At 32.8% G+C, this 18,395-nt stretch overlaps 2 long non-coding RNA genes across 3 annotated transcripts in view; both read right to left on the bottom strand.

Annotated features, from left to right (window-relative positions):
- Positions 1–4,587: 4,587 nt before the first annotated feature.
- The window catches only part of LOC133876415 (uncharacterized), a 30,053-nt gene continuing 16,245 nt past the window's right edge, over positions 4,588–18,395 (bottom strand). The window contains exons 1-2 of one of the 2 annotated variants that reach the window (XR_009901533.1): positions 5,849–5,945; positions 4,588–4,973 (exon numbers count right to left, since the gene is read on the bottom strand). This is a non-coding gene — a long non-coding RNA (uncharacterized LOC133876415). Of the gene's footprint in view, positions 4,974–5,848; positions 5,946–18,395 lie in introns of those variants that run through there. The other variant, XR_009901532.1, reaches the window with a different exon arrangement.
- Positions 17,630–18,294, bottom strand: LOC133874728 (uncharacterized). The gene is made up of 2 exons (XR_009901358.1): positions 18,206–18,294; positions 17,630–18,019 (listed from the first exon to the last, which is right to left on the bottom strand). It is a non-coding gene; the product is annotated as an uncharacterized LOC133874728 (long non-coding RNA).

The following is an 18,395-nucleotide window of genomic DNA, read 5'->3' as shown; positions in this document are numbered from 1 at the left end:
TTATTAGCGGCGAATAATTTTGCCGCTAATAGTTTCCAGGAATTTCATTGGAATTCCCGCCAAGTTATTAGCGACCACTTATTAGCAGCGACTCGAATTTCAATGCTAATATTAATATTTTTGTGTATTAGCGTCCATTTTTAGTGGGCACAATTAGTTGGCCACTAATAGTTTACAATCAGCGGCAACTATTAGCAGTGAGATGTGTCTTGCCGTTAACAGTGTATTATTAGTGGCCACTTTTAAAAGTGGCCACTAATAATTTGATCATTAGCGGCTGCTAATGATCAAATTTCTTGTAGTGACATACTATTTTGATTTCGATAGTTGGCAATTGATGGCATTTACGCCATATAAATAGATGTCTAAGACCACTCACAACAGCTTATCTAAACTTTTATCTGAAATAGCTAATGAAAATCCATTTCTATTAGTTTAGCTAACCACTTTTCAACACCTTTCTTCATCAGATTATCTAAACTTCACTTTATTTTATTAAAATAAGTATTTTTATTCTTTATTCTTTATTTTATTTTGTTAAAAACCAATCTCGACGCTGCCATGGAGCCACGCATCTCCATTTCCACGCAGCCACGCGTCTGCACTCATCTCCACATGACCCATGGCCATGAATTTTTAACCAGAAAAAATCCCATTCTCCGACAAATTCTCCCCCAAGCCCCAGCCAAGACCCGACGATTCGGCGCCGGAGAAGACGCCACCCAGGCACCGCCGGTGGACACGGATAGCCTCCTCCAGCAATCCCATAGCGCTAGAACCCACAGCTTCATGAACTTGAATATCATCCTCTACCGACAGTGTTACAGTTTGCTCCCCATAGGGACCGGTTGTGATCGATTCATGGACTTCTTTATGTTCCTAAACACATGCGGCTTTAGGAACCATCCCTGGCCTCTTCTTCTTCTTCGAACCAGAGAGAGACGCAGAGAAAACGAGAGAAGAGGAAGAAGCGGAAAGAAAGCGAAAAAAAAAAACAATAAAATACAAGTAGATTTGTGTACAGTGCAACGCCTCATGTGGCGTTGCACTGTTCACAAATCTCCACTAACGCCATTTTAGCTTTGCTTTACATAAGCTGATGGAGGTGAGTTTTAAGCAAAAGTTGAGCTATTCTAGCCAAATGAAAGAAGTAGCTAACCTACTGGGACTGCTCTAAGAGCACTAGCAATAATTTTTCTAAAACTCATTTCATTTTTTAAGTGTATGAGAAACTCCTAATTTTTTTTATCTAAAACAGATTCCCTCGATGTTAATTTCTTAAACAATGGGAACTGAGAGTGCGGGTAACACTTTTGTTTCCATTAACATTATTTTAATATAAAAAATATTTATCTCTCCTCAATTTTCTCTCTTTTTCCCTAGCATTTATTTGAAAGAATATTTAAATGACTTTATCTTTTTTCAAATATTTATTTGAAAGAATATTTAAAAGGTATAGGAAAATGTTATAGAAGTTATTGTAGAGGTTATTTGAATAGGAAAAGCACTAGTAGCAGATTCCCTTAGATTTTCCTTAAATGTAGGGAAGCAAGCTATTTTTTGCTTCCCTATTCAAATCAACTTAACATTAGCTTCGTTTATCATTTCCATATACAATTTAACTATTATATTCTTTAAATTAAATTATAGGGGAAAGAGAACATTTAAATATTGTTTTAAATAAATGCTAGAAGAAAGATAGAGGAAAATAAAACTTTTTTTATATTAAAATAATGTTAAAGGAACCGCTTTTGCTTCTATAGATTTAGGGTACAACTTTTGATCCACTTAGTTTATGGAAGAACAAAAAAAAAAATTTTAAGAGATTTTTTTTATGAGTTTTTCATACATTTAAAAAAGTAAATTAGTTTTAATGAAGCTGCTGCTAGTGTTGTAATATATGAAATACAGGGAATGCCTATTATTGGCTTGGCCTATCGGACCCTCTAGGAGATGGCGACGGTGATTGAGATGGCTGATCGTTGCATTAATTTTGCCAAGAGCAAATGTCGGCCTTTTCTTTATTTTACAGTAACAACTTCAGATAATTCTTTTTGCATTCCTTGTATAAACTAACTCCATTTTATCACCTGATCAGAGTAATTAGTACTGACAGTTTCAGATAAGAAAAAAGTAAAAAAATTAGAAGATAGCGCTAACTAATGTTGAAAGATCATAAATACAATGCAATTGGAATCAGACATGACATAAATGCGAGTGTTAAGTTCAACATAAATGCAGGTGTTAAGTTCATCTCTATTTTGATTGCGGAGTAAAATAGGCCCTCTAATATATATGAGAAAATTTAATTTTTTCAAAAAAGACCTTGCATTTTCTCCCACAGTGGTTTTAGCGTTTTTTGAAAATAAAAAAAAAAAAAAAAACTGTCAATCTGCCACATAGGCAAAATTAGACGGTGTACAATCAGTTGTGGCAGCGGTTATTTCCTCATAACTGTAACTGCAACCGGAGTACCCGGTTATTCCCATTTAAATAACCATAACCGCAACACCAGTTGTTGTTATATATATTACCAATCGTCGATTATCTGGTTATTAAAGACCGGTTATTAGCAAGGTAACTGACTTTCAGACATTATTGCTTTTTTCAGTTTTTTTTTTTTAATCCAATATCCAACTATTCAATATTCAATACTAAATAGTAAATAAAACTCGACATGCATAATTTCATTTACCATTCACTATTTATTCATCTCAATAAGCTCAAAATCAAGTCCATAGATTAAATAAAATGATTGCAAAGAAAATTAAACAAACAAATATTATGAAATATAATGATAATTATATTGTAATTAAAATATGATGACAATTCAAAAAAAAAAAAAAACCAAACCCAACTAAACCTTCGTTTTAAGAAACTTAAGATGATTCATTCATTGAATTTAAATGTTGAGTTTGAGGCCTATCTACAATATATATATATATATATATATATATATATATATATATATATATATATATATATATATATATATATATATATATAAACCGGTTACCGGTTACCCGATTATTAACCGGTTTCCTGAAATCCTATAACTGATAATCACAATCAGGGTACTCAGTTATCCGGTTGTGGTTATTTTCAGTTTTTCGGTTATAATAACCGCCCCACTTATACACCCTTTCAAGCTGCATACAAGGAACATAATGGTTATAAGCAAAAGAAAACCAAAGAGGAAGCGTCCCTTGATCTCAAACCTTCAGAGGGTGGTCTTGAAAAGTCTTAGAGAATGGTCCGGCCACTCCAAAAAATAAATAGGTTTCTACCGTTATAAAGTTGATAGAATCTGTTAATATGTTACGTCAGCACCAATTATATTGTGACATATATTACTTTTACTAAAAAAAGTTATTAAAAAAAACATTTAAAACCAAATATAAAATACACACAATAAACAAATGGAGGAGAGTAGTCGAGTCACCATTTTGGTCAAATAGGATGTGGCAAATCACCCCAAAGCCTCGTGTCCATTGAAGATGACCTTAGTAATAGTAGCGAATTACCTCTTTAATCTCTTTTTTGTGTGAAAATATGAAATAAACTAAAAAATACGGTGATGAAATATATAGCATTACCACTATGTAGTTTTTATTAATTAAAATAATTAAATTGGTTTATATTCTCTTATTTTTATCGATCACTAATATTTTAATTATTGTTTTGAAACAACGGTTGATGAAATATATTAAACACTTATCAAATAATTGATTAAAATTTTATATTGATATTTTAATAAAGATTGATATAATAAAGTGTAATTGTTGAAGTTTTATAATACTAAAGTATATATTTAGATTTGCAGATGAAAATACTAAAATTTTTATTTCTAGTGTTTTTGCAACAAAATATATTTGTGATGTTAGAATTTGAAAAGTGCCTTTGATGGACTATCATGATAGATATATGGTCACATAAATAACTTGATGGTAGTATTGTGCACATCTTGCATGTGAGTAGCCTCTTTCTTCAAAAAAAAAAAAAGAAGAAAAAAAAAAAGAGTAGCCTCTTTATGTTAGAAATAAAAGTCTATATTTCTAACACACGAATATCATACATACTATACTGTCTTTGTCATAAAAAAATAAAAGTTCTGTTTCATGCAGTTGAAGAAAAATTGATAAGAAAAGAAAAGGTATGGAGGAAATTAAAGGATTTTTTTTTTTTTTTTGATGAAAAATAGAGCAATTATTCATAGAATACAGGAATATGTATCAAAAAAATATTTCAAAATATTTTGAAAATTATAACCTAATATCTTGATCTTTGAAAATAATTTTCAATTTATTTTGAAGAAGTTAAATTATAATTACAACTAAGTATAAAGTTAAAAACATAACTTTTTGTGTCTGTTGTACATTTGACCATGATTTCATAGAAATTACCTAAATCGTTTATTTTTTTCACCATAATTCAAAAACTAGAAGCCAAACGAATTTAGAATATTGAGTTTCAATAAGGCTACACAAGTTTGTGAAGCAGAAACATCAATTATTGAGGTTCCTCCAAGATAACCATTCACTCATATGCTTATGCATACAGTTAATCTGGTGATCAATCATTAAGATTTTATTGATTAGTGAGTTGAATTCATCACCAATTTGTCATTGACCAAATTCTGTAGTTAAAAAATCAATTGAAGGAACAAGTTAACTCAAAGTGTAATGTGTCGATCTTCTGTTAACACATTTATTCAATGCATAGTTGTTGCTGAACTGACATTTAGAGTAAAATTTATTTATGACATTTACACCACATCAAGAAATGTCTGTTAGGGCGGGCCTAGGGGCGATTCCCTGGGGGCGCTCTAGGAGCTGGCGGCGGTGGGCTTGGTATCGTTCGTTCCTCCTGTAGTTTTGCCAAGAGCAAAGGTTGCCATTTCCTTTGACTTACGGTTACGGCTCCAAACAATTCTTCTATATTTTTTGCATGAACTAGTTTCTCCATTTTTTCACCTGATCAAAGTAATTATCACTGATAGTTTCAAACAAAGAAAAAATAAAGCAAAGATGGTACTAACTCGTATTAAAAGATCATAAATACAGTGTAATTAAAAGTAGATCTGACGTAAACGCTGGTGTCAAGGTCATCAAATTCTAGTAGCCTTGTATTTTGCTGCATAGTTTTTCACTATATTTTATGGTTAATTGTAAGGCTATTCTGCCTTCCGTGCCACAAATTTGACCACACATTCAATCACATTATTGAGGTTAGACTTATATATCAAGAAGAGAAAATCTTTACGAATATTGATGGTGTTAGAATATATTTCCATACAATTGTGATTGTAATCAAATCCTTTGTGATTGATTATCAAATCCCTGTGATTTGAAAAAGAGTAATGATTCATTGCCACTTTTTGATAGAACTTTTCACCACCTTGCTAATGTGGTAAGGTGGTCCCCTATTGCTTTATGAGTTTTAAAAATAAAATAAGATGGGGACCACCTTACCACATAAGCAAGGTGGTAAAAAGTTGTATCAAAAGGTGGCAATGAATCATTACTCTTTGAAAAATATGAAACTCTTTCTGTCTTTAATCATCAAAGAAACATATTGGTGAAAAAAAAAAAAAAAAAGAACCTCACGACCGACTTCTATTCTCTGTTACATAAGAAAAAATGTGAACGGTGAATACAATATAAATAAGGTAATTATCAAATCACAAGAATTTGATTAACTCACAGCTAATAATCAATCACAAGGATTTTATGAACATATATTCTTTTCTTTTCTTTTTTGAAAGATATGAACATATATTCTAACAGATGGAGCGGTGTGGCTAAATCAATATATACAAAATTTATAGAGAAAAAGGTGCTTCTCTTACCGGTGACGGTGACGAACAAGCTGCATGCAAGGAACATGATGGTAAGCAAAAGAAAACCAAAGAGGAAGCGTCTCGTGATCACCTCAGACCTCATGTTGTATTGTGGAAGAGACTTGCACATATCACAATTATTATATAGGCGCAGTTCATTCCTTACCCACTTTAATTAGTCCTGTACGTACGTTTTCCTATACTGGGTCAAAGGTGGAGAATATATAATAAAGGCAACATGACAACATGCATCCCTGAGTTTACTATATATTTTCAAATTTTAGGAGTTTTTATTTTTGTCGTCATTCACTGAATCTTGCAAGTTGCAAAATCATTTAATAAAATCTAATAACGTACAGAAATGTACGTCAAGGGGATAGTCTAAGAGCTTTTATTTCAAATTTTCTTTATATGTACCCCCTTCTTCCTTTCTTATTCTTTCCTTTTCCTTCTCCGAATCAAGTTGAAGGTGATGCAGCAGCCAGCTTGGACCAACATCAAGCGTCGGCTGGCATGTGCGTTCTCCTTTATTGCTAAGGCACTTCAAAACATAAATAATGGAATATGCATGACCATCTCGTTTTAGTCAAAGCATGCACAGAAAGGTAGATGGAATAAACAAATTGCCTACTTGAATGTTGCATTCAAATTGTAGAAAGCAAAAAAAAAACATACAGAAATTTAAAACATCTCATGCAGAGAAACAAAGCCCTTTGAAGGATTAATTTAGCTCAAAAGAAAAATACATACAGAGGATTAATTGAAAAAGGATTAATTTAGCTCAAAACATCTCATGCAATTTTCGGTACGGTAACGTGTTGTCTTGTCATTTGTCGCTTTCCTCATAATTTGCAAAATAGCAAACAACTTGTCGGGGGTGTCGATTACGCCTACTCCAATGCCTAAGTCAGTTCAAACTATTTATTTTCTGAAGAGCATCAATAGTCTCAGGGCTTAGAAAATCTGCGTATAAAAAAAATACATGGTGTAGTAGTCTTATTTATAGGTTCACAGTTATGAAACTATTGGAGTGCTTGGAGCATAATCTGATTAGGACTCTGATTCATAGATCACATAGCCTTTAATCTTATCTTCATAGAATTCAAATTGGCCAAGTAGTAGAGTCCAAACTGGATAGGACACTACCTTTTTATCTGATGTCATACTATTAGGTACCTTATTCCATATTTAATGAGATAAAAGTCTATCTTGATATACTTGGGATATGCGTCTTTTTAGAGATAATGAATGGTCTTGTACTTAAGTCTGATCTGGTCAGGCTAACCCGACAGGCTCGGCCTCCGATACTACCTTATGCCCACATGTTTTTGAAGCTGATTATTTCTCCAATATATATTAAAAAAATGCCTCACTTAAGTCTTAAATTAGTCACCTTAAGCCTTAAAACATATGGAGCTGCCTTGGTACACGTAATAATTGAATTGAATGTAAATTAAAAATTCTCGATCTTTGACCGAGGAAAGGAAAAAGACTTGAGGGCGGCTAGGTTGGAAACTACATGGATGGAACAATCAGACAGGAGTGTCTATATTATATATATATATATATATATATTAAAAAAATGCCTCACTTAAGTCTTAAACTACTCGACTTAAGCCTTAAAACATATCGAGCCGCCTGGTACACATAATAATTGACTTGAATGTAAATTAAAAACTCTCAATCTTTGACTGAGTAAATTAAGGAAAAAGACTTAAGTGCTAGGTTGGAAACTACATGGATGGAACAATCAGACAGGAGTGTCTATATATTAATTGTGATATGGAGGCTTTTGGAGGATGGAAGGCTATGAATTTTAGTAGAGATATGGGAAATGCATAATAATTTCCCATAATAATATCATATTGAGGGAGATTGAAAATTATGCATGCAAACCGAAAGAGGGATGGTCTTGGAGTTGATACAGTAATCTTTTTCTGTCTTTTTTTTCTTTCTGTCTTTTTTTTTTTCGACATGTCCACATAAGAGGGGGAGGGGGGATTCGAACTAGTGACCTCCACTTCATTAGGCGGGTCTCCAGCCGATTAAGCTACCCCTTAGGGACAGTTGATATAATAATCTAATTGATCATTCAATTAAAGACGTTACTAAATAATTTCCAATCATGGTATGTGAAGTATTTCAAAAGGAAAGCAAATATAACAACCCATTATTTGACGAAAGTCACTCACAACAATCTTAATTTGAAGCAAATCTAGATGGTAGAATATCCTAGTTTTTATTTTTGATATTGTAACTTCATAGAGTATTTTAGTTTGATACATTTAATGAAAGCATGAAATTTTCACTAAAAAAAAAATGATTTTTTTTTTTTTTTTTGACATGTCCATACAAGAGGTGGGGGGAAGGGGGATTCGAACTAGTGACCTCCACTTCATGAGGCGTGGTCTCCAACCGATTGAGCTTACCCTTTAGGGACAAAAAAAAAAAAAAAAAAAGGAAAAAAAAGAGAAGGTTTTCTTAGTTACAAAACTGAGCCAATGAAAAAGAAAAAGAAAAAAGAAAAGAAGAAGAAGAAGCTGAAAGATCAAATTATTGAGGTTCCTCCGAGATAATCATTCACTCATATGCTTGACCCAAATTAACTTGTATAGCCTTATTAAAACTCAATATTCTAAATTTGTTCTTGGAAATTAACGGTAAATCGATACATATAAAAATTTAGGTACTTTTCAATGAAATCATGGTTAAATTTACAACAGAGACTAAAAAAAATTATCTTCTCATTTGATAACTTAGTTGTAATTAGAATTTAACAACTTTAAAATAAATTGAAAATTATTTCCAAAGATTAAGATATTAGTATATTAGGTTAGAATTTTCAAAGTATACTGATTTTTTTTTTTAATACATATTCCTACATTCCTACATTCCTATATTAATTCCTAGCTGTGATTCTATGAATGATTGCCCTACTTTCTTCAAAAAAAAAAAAAAAAAATCCTTTAATTTCCTCCATATCTTTCTTTTCTTATCCATTTTCTTCAATGAAAAGGACTTTTATGTTTGATGACGAAAACAGTATATTAGGAGATTCATAATACACGAAAAAAGACTTTTATTTTTTATACAATAGTTTTTTTAATACACACATATAAATGGTTATTATTGAATCAACAAAAAGGATATATTAATTGCTCATTCCTAGCGTAAAGAGGCCAGCAATTCACATGCAAGATTGTGCATAATATTACAATTACAAGAACAAGGAAAAAGGGCGTGGAAATTACATCAAATCCCACCGACTTACTCCGAGGATGTATAAAAATAGTCTCTCTCCTCTCCGCGTTTTTTATCTGCTGACAGCTCGCGTTTTTTATCTGCTAACGCTACGTGTTATGCAAGAAGAAGTTCAGAGAGGAAAGAATGAAGCTAAAGCAGGGGAAACTAAAGCAAAGGAGCAAGTGCATGTCCAACCCTCGGAATCCTCAGCGACAGAGAAACAAGTGATCAGAGCTTGCTCTAGTTTATTCAACAATGGTGGTTTTGAGGAGCTTAGTGCACATTCTCCAAGGCAGCTTCTGTCACTCCCACGAAAGCCGCTTATCAAGTTGAATTTTTTACGTCTTTGGTGAAAGCGAACTGCTAAAGCACTTGAAGGAGGAATAAGAATCTTCCCCAACGCTTGTGTGCAGAATTGTCGATCTCCACTTTAGATTCTGTTTCATTTTTTGTTTGTGGAGTGGCTTGATTGCTGCCAGAAAAAAAAAAATGGAACTTGCAGCACAAGCTTCTTGTATTTACATTTTTTCACTCCTTGAAATTTTTTGTATTAGATTTATCATCAATGAATGAATTCAGTTTATTACTTCAGTCCATAAATTTTACTGTTATATCTCTCCTGCTGTCACTTTTTTGCCTTTCAACCATTAAAAATACCATTGGTTAAGGACTTAGAAGCGAGAGAAAACAAAGTTTAGAAGTTCTAAGGATATTATCCATCGAGGTCTCTAGTTCGAGACCTCCTAAGTGCTATCTTCCTTTCAGGGCCAGCCACCAGGACGAAGCTTACGTTTCAATGCTCAATATTTCTATTGATGTGGGGTATATATTGGGCCAAGAATTAGTCTGGTGGATCTAGTTGAGCCTCTACGCTTGATAAGCTACCACTTCTTGTGGGACAACCCAGCTATAATGATTACTACATGTGTTTTGTTCTCTTCGATCTTATCTTTGATTGCTTGCCTAGCTCGATGGTGAAACTGGGATACCTGAATAAAAAAATAAATAAATCACTCTTTTTTTGTGTGTTTACATAAGACTGAGGAATAGAGAGGAGATAGGCCCCTGAAGATGTAATGTTTAGTGCATGATTTTATTCTTGAGTGCAGTCGTACTATATATTTAAACCAATTTGTTATTTGTTATCAAAAAATTACAGAACAAATGTTAATGCAGATTAAAAAAAAAACAGAACAGAACAGATGAGTAAGACATATGAGGTTGGAATGACGGTCAAATTATCATTCATGCATGTGAATATCACTCAATTCAGTTCAGGTCCATAAATAACATATCCGTAAACAATATCTACTTTAATATCTGTTCTCAGTTTACTACCATTTACTGAAGAAAAAATAGAAAATTAGATCCATGGTTAGTGTGTCAAATATAATGGTGAACATCATATGATTATATGAATGATTATGTCTCATTTGAATTGCCTAGTTTGTAGACTCAAAGATTGTGTTGTTCAGCTATATATGAATGGAAAGACTGCATCCTCCTTTTTTAATGCTGAAGATTGACACTAATATTTGATTGATTAACACTAATGAGTAATGGCTATTGATAATTGAGAAAGTTCCTAGACGCGATAATCACAAGCTATATAAAATTTAAAATCATAGAAATATCTTTTGTTTCCAAATCAACATTTTTTTTTAGACATTTCTGGTCATTCAACGCCATTGGCTTTTGGAAGAAAAATCCGGTCATAGTAGCAGAAGAACTTGGAATAGAAATGGTATGGTTGGAGACTTTACGGTTTAAAAAGTCGGTTTTCTCTTCAGTCCAACTGGACGCCAAAATGCCAGAGTTCAAATGCTCAACACTGAGAGCAAAAGTCCTATAAAGGTCCAAACAGCTCAACGGACACAAGTCACAGAGAGCAAAAATCCTATAAAAGTCGGGGCGGCCAAGCAGACGCGAGCCACAAAGAGCACCTGTCTGCAGGAAGGTCCGAACGCAAATGCGATGATTGCGAACGTTGGAAGTACTTTGGGCAACTGTCCAGACCTGCAACCCTAGCATCTAGACAGTTGTGCAAAGTACTTCTAACGTCCGCATTCATCATATTTACGTCCGAACCTTCATGCAGATAGGTGCTCTCAGGTCCAAATTAAATAACTCAAAGCCAAGCATTGCAGTCTCAATTAAATGGCGATCATGAAGGCTGGAATTCCAATGTATCAGTCAAATAGTACTGACACTTCAGTTACCATATGATTTAAGAGTAGAGGGAGATTGATTGGGTCTGTCCCATGTTTGGTGTTAGTTTTAATTCCTCTTTTAGTGCATAATGCCTATTTGCCTTGTAGAGCCCTACATAGCATGCCCTAATCCAGCTCAATAAAATCGACTGCCTTTTTCAATTAATCCTCTGTATGTATTTTTCTTTTGAGCTAAATTAATCCTTCAAAGGCCAGGGCTTTGTTTCTCTGCATGAGATGTTTCAAATTTCTGTATTTTTCTTTCTTTTTTTTGCTTTCTACAATTTGAATGCAACATGCAAGTAGGCAATTTGTTTATTCCATCTATGGACCATTTTGTGCATGCTTGACTAAAACGATCGAGATGTTCATATTCCATTATTTATGTTTTCAAGTGCCTTAGCAATGAAGGAGGACACACATGCATGCCAGCCGACGCTTGATGTTGGTCCATGCTGGCTGCTGCATCACCTTCAACTTGATTCGGTGAAGGAAAAGGAAAGAATAAGAAAGGAAGAAGGGGATACATATATATAAAGAAAATTTGAAATAAAAGCTCTTAGACTATCCCCTTGACGTATATTTTCTGTACGTTCTTGGATTTTATATAGAAAATGATTTTTCAACTTGATTCAGTGAATGAGAATAAAAAAAACTCCTAAAATTTGAAAATATAATGTAAACTCTTACTATCTCGTTGGGAAATGTTTTTCTATAGTGGCATGGGATTTTAGATTATGATTTTTCAAACACGACTTTCAGATAAAAGAAAAGGAAAAGAAGGAAATGAGGGATGTTGCCTTTATTATTCTCCATCTTTGACCCAGTATAGGAACGTACAGGACTAAAGTTGGTAGGTTTGAACTGGCTATATAATAATTGTGATATTTGCAAGTCTCTTCCACAATGCAACATGAGGTTTGAGGTGATCAAGAAACGCTACCTCTTTGGTTTTCTTTTGCTTACCATCATGTTCCTTGCATGCAGCTTGTTCGTCACCGTCACCGGTAAGAGAAGCACCTTTTTCTCTGTAAATTTTGTATATATTGATTTAACCACACCGCTCCATCTGTTAGAATATATGTTCATAAAATGCTTGTGATTGATTATTAGCTGTGAGTTAATCAAATCCTTGTGATTTGATTACCTTATTTATATTGTATTCCCCATTCACATTTTTCCTATAAGTAGGAATCATTGGTAATGTAAAAATCACTAAGAAATAAGAGCAAAATGTAGTCCTTTGGACTCTTCCCTAGTGATGAACGTAAGTATTTAATACCGAACTACCTGTATTATTTCTATTTTTTCTTATTATGCTATTTTCTTTATATTTCCTTAACCTTATGTATTTCTCCATGGTATCCAAGTCATCTCAGTCTTTGATCCCCAATGGCATGTGGAATTCAATTTTTTTTCCTTTTCCCTCATCGTTCTATCTCCAATTTTCACATGTATCAAAGAATAAAAGTCGGTCGTGAGGTTCTTTTTATTATTATTTTTTCCACCAATATGTTTCTTTGACAATTGAAGACAACGAGTTTCATCTTACCTTGTTGACACTCTATTCTTCGATAAGCATTGTACACCAATCCAACGATTTTTCAAATCACAGGTATTTAATAATCAATCACAAGGATTTGATTACAGTCACAATTGTATGGAAATATATTCTAACACCATCAATATTCAAAAAGAATTTCTCTTCTTGATATATTAGTCTAACTTCCATATATAACTTAATATTGATTGAATGTGTGGTCAAATTTGTGGCACGGAAGGCAGAATAGCCTTATAATTAACCATAAAATATAGTGCAAAACTATGCGCACACCAAAATACAAGGCTACTAGGATTTGATGAACTTAACACTCGTGTTTATGTCAAATCTACTTTTAATTACACTGTATTTATAATATTTTAATACGAGTTAGTACCATTTTTGCTTTATTTTTTTCTTGTTTGAAATTATTGGTGGTGATCACTCTGATCAGGTGAAAAAATGGAGAAACTAGTTCATGCAAAAGATATAGAAGAATTGTCTCGAGCCGTTACCATAAATCAAAGGAAATGGCAACCTTTGCTCTCGGCAAAACTGCAGCAACGACGGCCAGCATCGCCACCGCCGCCACTTTCTAGAGCGCCACCAGGGCCTCGCCCCTAACAGACATTCCTTGTACTTCATGTGTTAGACAGCTCTTGATGTGGCGTAAAAGTCATAAACAGATTCTACTCGATCTAAATGTCAGTTCAGCAGCAACCATGTATTGAATAAATGTGGTAACATATATAAGACACATGACACTTCCAGTTAACTTGTTCCTTCAATTGATTTTTTAGCTACAAAATTTGGTCAATGACAAATTGGTGATGAATTCAACTCGCTAATCAATAAAATCTTAATGATTGATCATCAGATTAACTGTGTGCATAAGCATATGAGTAAATGGTTATCTTCGAGGAACGAAACCTCAATAATTGATGTTTCTGCTTCACGAACTTGTGTAGCCTTATTGAAACTCAATATTCTAAATTTGGCTTCCAAATTCCAATTTTGGAATTATGGTGAAAAAAATAAATGATTTAGGTAATTTTCAATGAAATCATGGTCAAATTTACAGCAGACACAAAAAGTTATGTTTTTAATTTAATACTTAGTTGTAATTAAAATTTAACTTCTTCAAAATAAATTGAAAATTATTTTCAAAGATCAAGATATTAGGTCATAATTTTCAAAATATATTGAAATATTTTTTTGATACATATTCCTGTATTCTTATGAATAATTGCTCTATTTTCATCAAAAAAAAAAATCCTTTAATTTCCTCCATACCTTTTCTTTTCTTATCCATTTTTCTTCAACTGAAACAGACTTTTATTTTTTATGACAAAGACAGTATAGTATGTATGATATCTATTCGTCAAAAACAAAAAAAAAAAAAAAAAAAAAAAAAAAAAAAAAAAAAGAATGATTTTTTTATTTTTATTTTATTTTTAATTTTTTTTTATCAAGTATCCCAGTTTCACCATCGAGCTAAGCAAGCAATCAAAGATAAGATCGAAGAAAACGAAACACACGTAGTGATCATTATAGCTGGGTTGTCTTACAAGAAATGGTAGCTTACTAAGTGTAGAGGTCCAATTATATCCACCAGGTTAATTCTCGGCCTAATACTCTACACCACTAAAAATATTGAGCATTGAGACACAAGCTTCACACTGATAGCTGGCCCGAAGGGAAGATAGCACCTAGGAGGTCTCGAACTAGAGACCTTAAGGGATAATATCCCTAGAACTTCTAAACATTGTTTTCTCTCACTTCTAAGACCTTAACCAATGGCATTTTTAATGGTAGAAAAGCAAAAAAGTGACAGCAAGAGAGATATAACAGTAAAATTTATGGACTGAATTCATTCAATGATGATAAATCTAAAAAATTTCGAGGAGTGAAAAAAATGTAAATACAAGAAGCTTGTGCTGCAAGTTCCATTTTTTTCCGGCAGCAATCAAGCCACTCCACAAACAAAAAATGAAATAGAATCTGAAGTGGAGACAATTCTGCACACAAGCGTTGGGGAAAATCCTCATTCCTCCTTCAAGTGCTTTTGCAGTTCGCTTTCACCAAAGATGTAAAAAATTCAACTTGATAAGCGGCTTTCGTGGGACAGAAGCTACCTCGGAGAATGGTGCAGTAAGCTCCTCTAAACCACCATTGTTGAATAAACTAGAGCAAGCTCTGATCACTTGTTTCGCTGTCGCTGAGTATTCCGAGGGCTGGACACTTGCTCCTTCCTCTGCTTTAGTTTCCCCTGCTTTAGCTTCATTCTTTGCTCTCTGAACTTCTTCTTGCATAACACGTAGCGTTAGCAGAAAAATGTAATTTCCACGGAGTAAGTCGGTGGGATTTGATGTAATTTCCACGCCCTTTTTCCTTGTTCTTGTAATTGTAATAGTATGCACAAACTTGCATGTGAGTTGCCTCTTTATGTTAGGAATGTGCAATATATATATCCTTTTTATTGATTCAATAATAACCATTTATATGTGTGTATTAAAAAACTATTGGATAAAAAATAATAGTGTTTTTTCGTGTTCGATGAATCTCCTAGTATAAGTATACTAAGGGCGGAATCATGATTTTTGGTGAGGGGCGACAAATTTATTTATTTATTTTTTATTTTTATTAATTGGGGATATAGACTTTCATAAATACAAATTGATATTAAATAAAAGCATTGAAGTCTTACATTTAATCTCATGGCATTACAAATACACAGTGGTATAAACAACTAGCATAATAGCTTAAAAAAAAAAACTCGCATAAAAAAAAAAAAAAAAACTAAACATAATCTATAAGGTCCGATGAAAATGATACTTATGATCGTGAACTCTTTTTCCTAACAATCCCTTAAAGCTCCATATTACAATGCTATGAGTCGAGACAAACAATGGTGAAATCATAAATGATTAAACCATTTAACTTGCGATGCCAAAACAATATTGTGAACCCAAATGACTGCAAAATTACTACTCAAAAAGAAATTGTTGGTTATAGACTTCACTTAGAATAACCACTCAAATAACCCAAACTATTTAACTTTTTCTTTTCGCATCTTCAGAGTCCTAAATCAAAATCAAATTGAGTTTCTAGTTAGAAGCCAACTAGAATATGAAAGGAAATTAAATGAATAGAGTATTTTAGATTTTTTGTGTTAAAATATGGGGCAAAACTAAAAAAAATAAGTTAAAAGGAGACACAAATATTATTTTGGGGGAACAAAAGTACTATTTTGAAAGAACAAAATTATTTTTTCGGTATATTTAAAGATATTTTCCAAAATTTTGAGGGGACCGATAGACGTGGGTCCGCCCCTGAGTATACTGTTTTCGTCATCAAATATAAAAGTTCATTTCATTGAAGAAAATGGATAAGAAAAGAAAAGATATGGAGGAAACTAATGGTTTTTTTTTTTTTTTTTTTTTTTTTTTTTTTTCATTTTGTTTGAAGAAAGTAGGGCAATCATTCATAGCTAGGAATATAGGAATATGTCAGTATACTTTGAAAATTCTAACGTAAAATCTTAATCTTTGGAAATAATTTTCATTTTATTTTAAAGTTGTTAAATTCTAATTACAACTAAGTTATAAAATGAGAAGATAAATTATTTAATCTCTGTTGTAAATTAAATTTAACTATGATTTCATTGAAAAGTACCTAAATTTTTATATGTTTTACCGTTAATTTCCAAGAACAAATTTAGAATATTGAGTTTTAATAAGGCTATACAAGTTTGGGTCAAGCATATGAGTGAATGATTATCTCGGAAGAACCTCAATAATTTGATCTTTCAGCTTCTTCTTCTTCTTCATTTTTTTTTAGTGAAAATTTCATGCTTTCATTAAATGTATGAAACCAAAATACTCTATGAAGATACAATATCAAAAATAAAACTAGGATATTCTTCCATCCAGATTTGCTTCAAATTAAGATTGTTGGGCTGTCATATTTGCTTGAGAAATGATTGGTAGCCACCCCCACATACCACTCCTCACCACCTCCCTTAATTAAGTGGCATGTGTTTTTTTTTTTTTTTTTTTTTGAGAAATCATCCTTAAGAGAGGTGGTAAGGAGTGGTATGTAGGGGTGGCTGCCAATCATTTCTCTATTTGCTTTCCTTTTGAAATACTTCACATACCATGATTGAAAATTATTCAGTAACGTCTTTGAATGATCAATTAGATTACTATATCAACTCCAAGACTGTCCCTCCTTCGGTAATGCATGCATAATTTTCAGAACATCTCCCTCCAATATAATATTATTATGTATTCCCATATCTCTACTAAAATTCATAGCCTTCCATCGATCCTCCAAAAGCCTCCATACAATTGGGCTAGTTATGTACGTTTTAGACGAACACATAGTTGCCAAAACCTGTCCCTCATGATCACTAACAATTAATACGCCCATACCCATCCTTCTTATTTTATCAATTGCCAAGTTGTATTTTAACACAAATTCATGTGATGCAGATGCTGAATAAATATTTGAATACAAGTGTTGTTTTGGTAAGTTAACCAAAACACTACACAATCATTTCTTTCACATATGCTTGTACAATGTATAAGGAAGAATCATGGGACTTCTGGCTAACACATTTATTTTAATGGTTGATGCTGAACTGGCATTTAGAGTAGAGTACGTACATACTATTTTGATTTTGATGTTACGCTATTTAAAGAAAGTCATAATGATACAAAAATATAAAAGCAATAGCATAAATAAAAGAAAATAGGGACAAAAATTTTACTTGATTCGGTATATAACTTGCGTCCATAAGATAAAGCTCAAATTACTATATTATATATAAGTTCTTATTTCTTTTGATGAATTTACAATATAAGTAATTCTTATTTATAGATATGCTGGGAGCATACAAAAAAGTATGAAAAACAATCAAATCATTATAATCAAATTGTACAATTTCATATATTCTCTTACCATATCCGATCACAATTATATGGAAAACATGTTCTTTAACACAACATATATCTAATAGATGAAATATAGGGAATGCCTATTAGGGAATCGGCCCATTGGACGTACTAGGAGTTGGCGGCGGCGGTTTGGATACTCGGCGATTGTCCATCCTAGAGGGTGGAGGTGGTTGATCTCCAGACAATTCTTCTGCATCTCTTGCATGAACAAACTTCTCCATTTTCTCGCCTGATTAAAACGTACGTTAAAAAAAAAAAAAAAAAAAAAAAAAAAAAAAAAAAAGTAAAAAAAAAATTGTACCAGCGGGTGTTAAAGATCCATAAAGTGAAGCAATAGCCTATACACCATACATATGTATACATGTCAAACAATAAACACAAAATTTAGAGAGAAAAGGGTGCTTCTCGATCTTACCAGCGACAAACAAGCTGCATCCAAGGAACAGGGTATAAACAAGCACAAGAAACCCAAGGAGGAAGCGTCTCTTGACCTCAAACCTCATGTTGCCTTGTGGAAGAAACTTGTGAATATCACAATTAATATATAGACAGTACTCCTGTCTGATTGTTCCATCCGTGTAGTTTCCAACCTACCCGCACTTAAG

The sequence above is a fragment of the Alnus glutinosa genome, chromosome 8 (genome assembly GCF_958979055.1).
Source record: "Alnus glutinosa chromosome 8, dhAlnGlut1.1, whole genome shotgun sequence".
Lineage (NCBI taxonomy): Eukaryota > Viridiplantae > Streptophyta > Magnoliopsida > Fagales > Betulaceae > Alnus > Alnus glutinosa.
The sequence above is the reverse complement of the archived record's forward strand: the minus strand, read 5'-3'. Positions and strand labels throughout refer to the sequence as shown.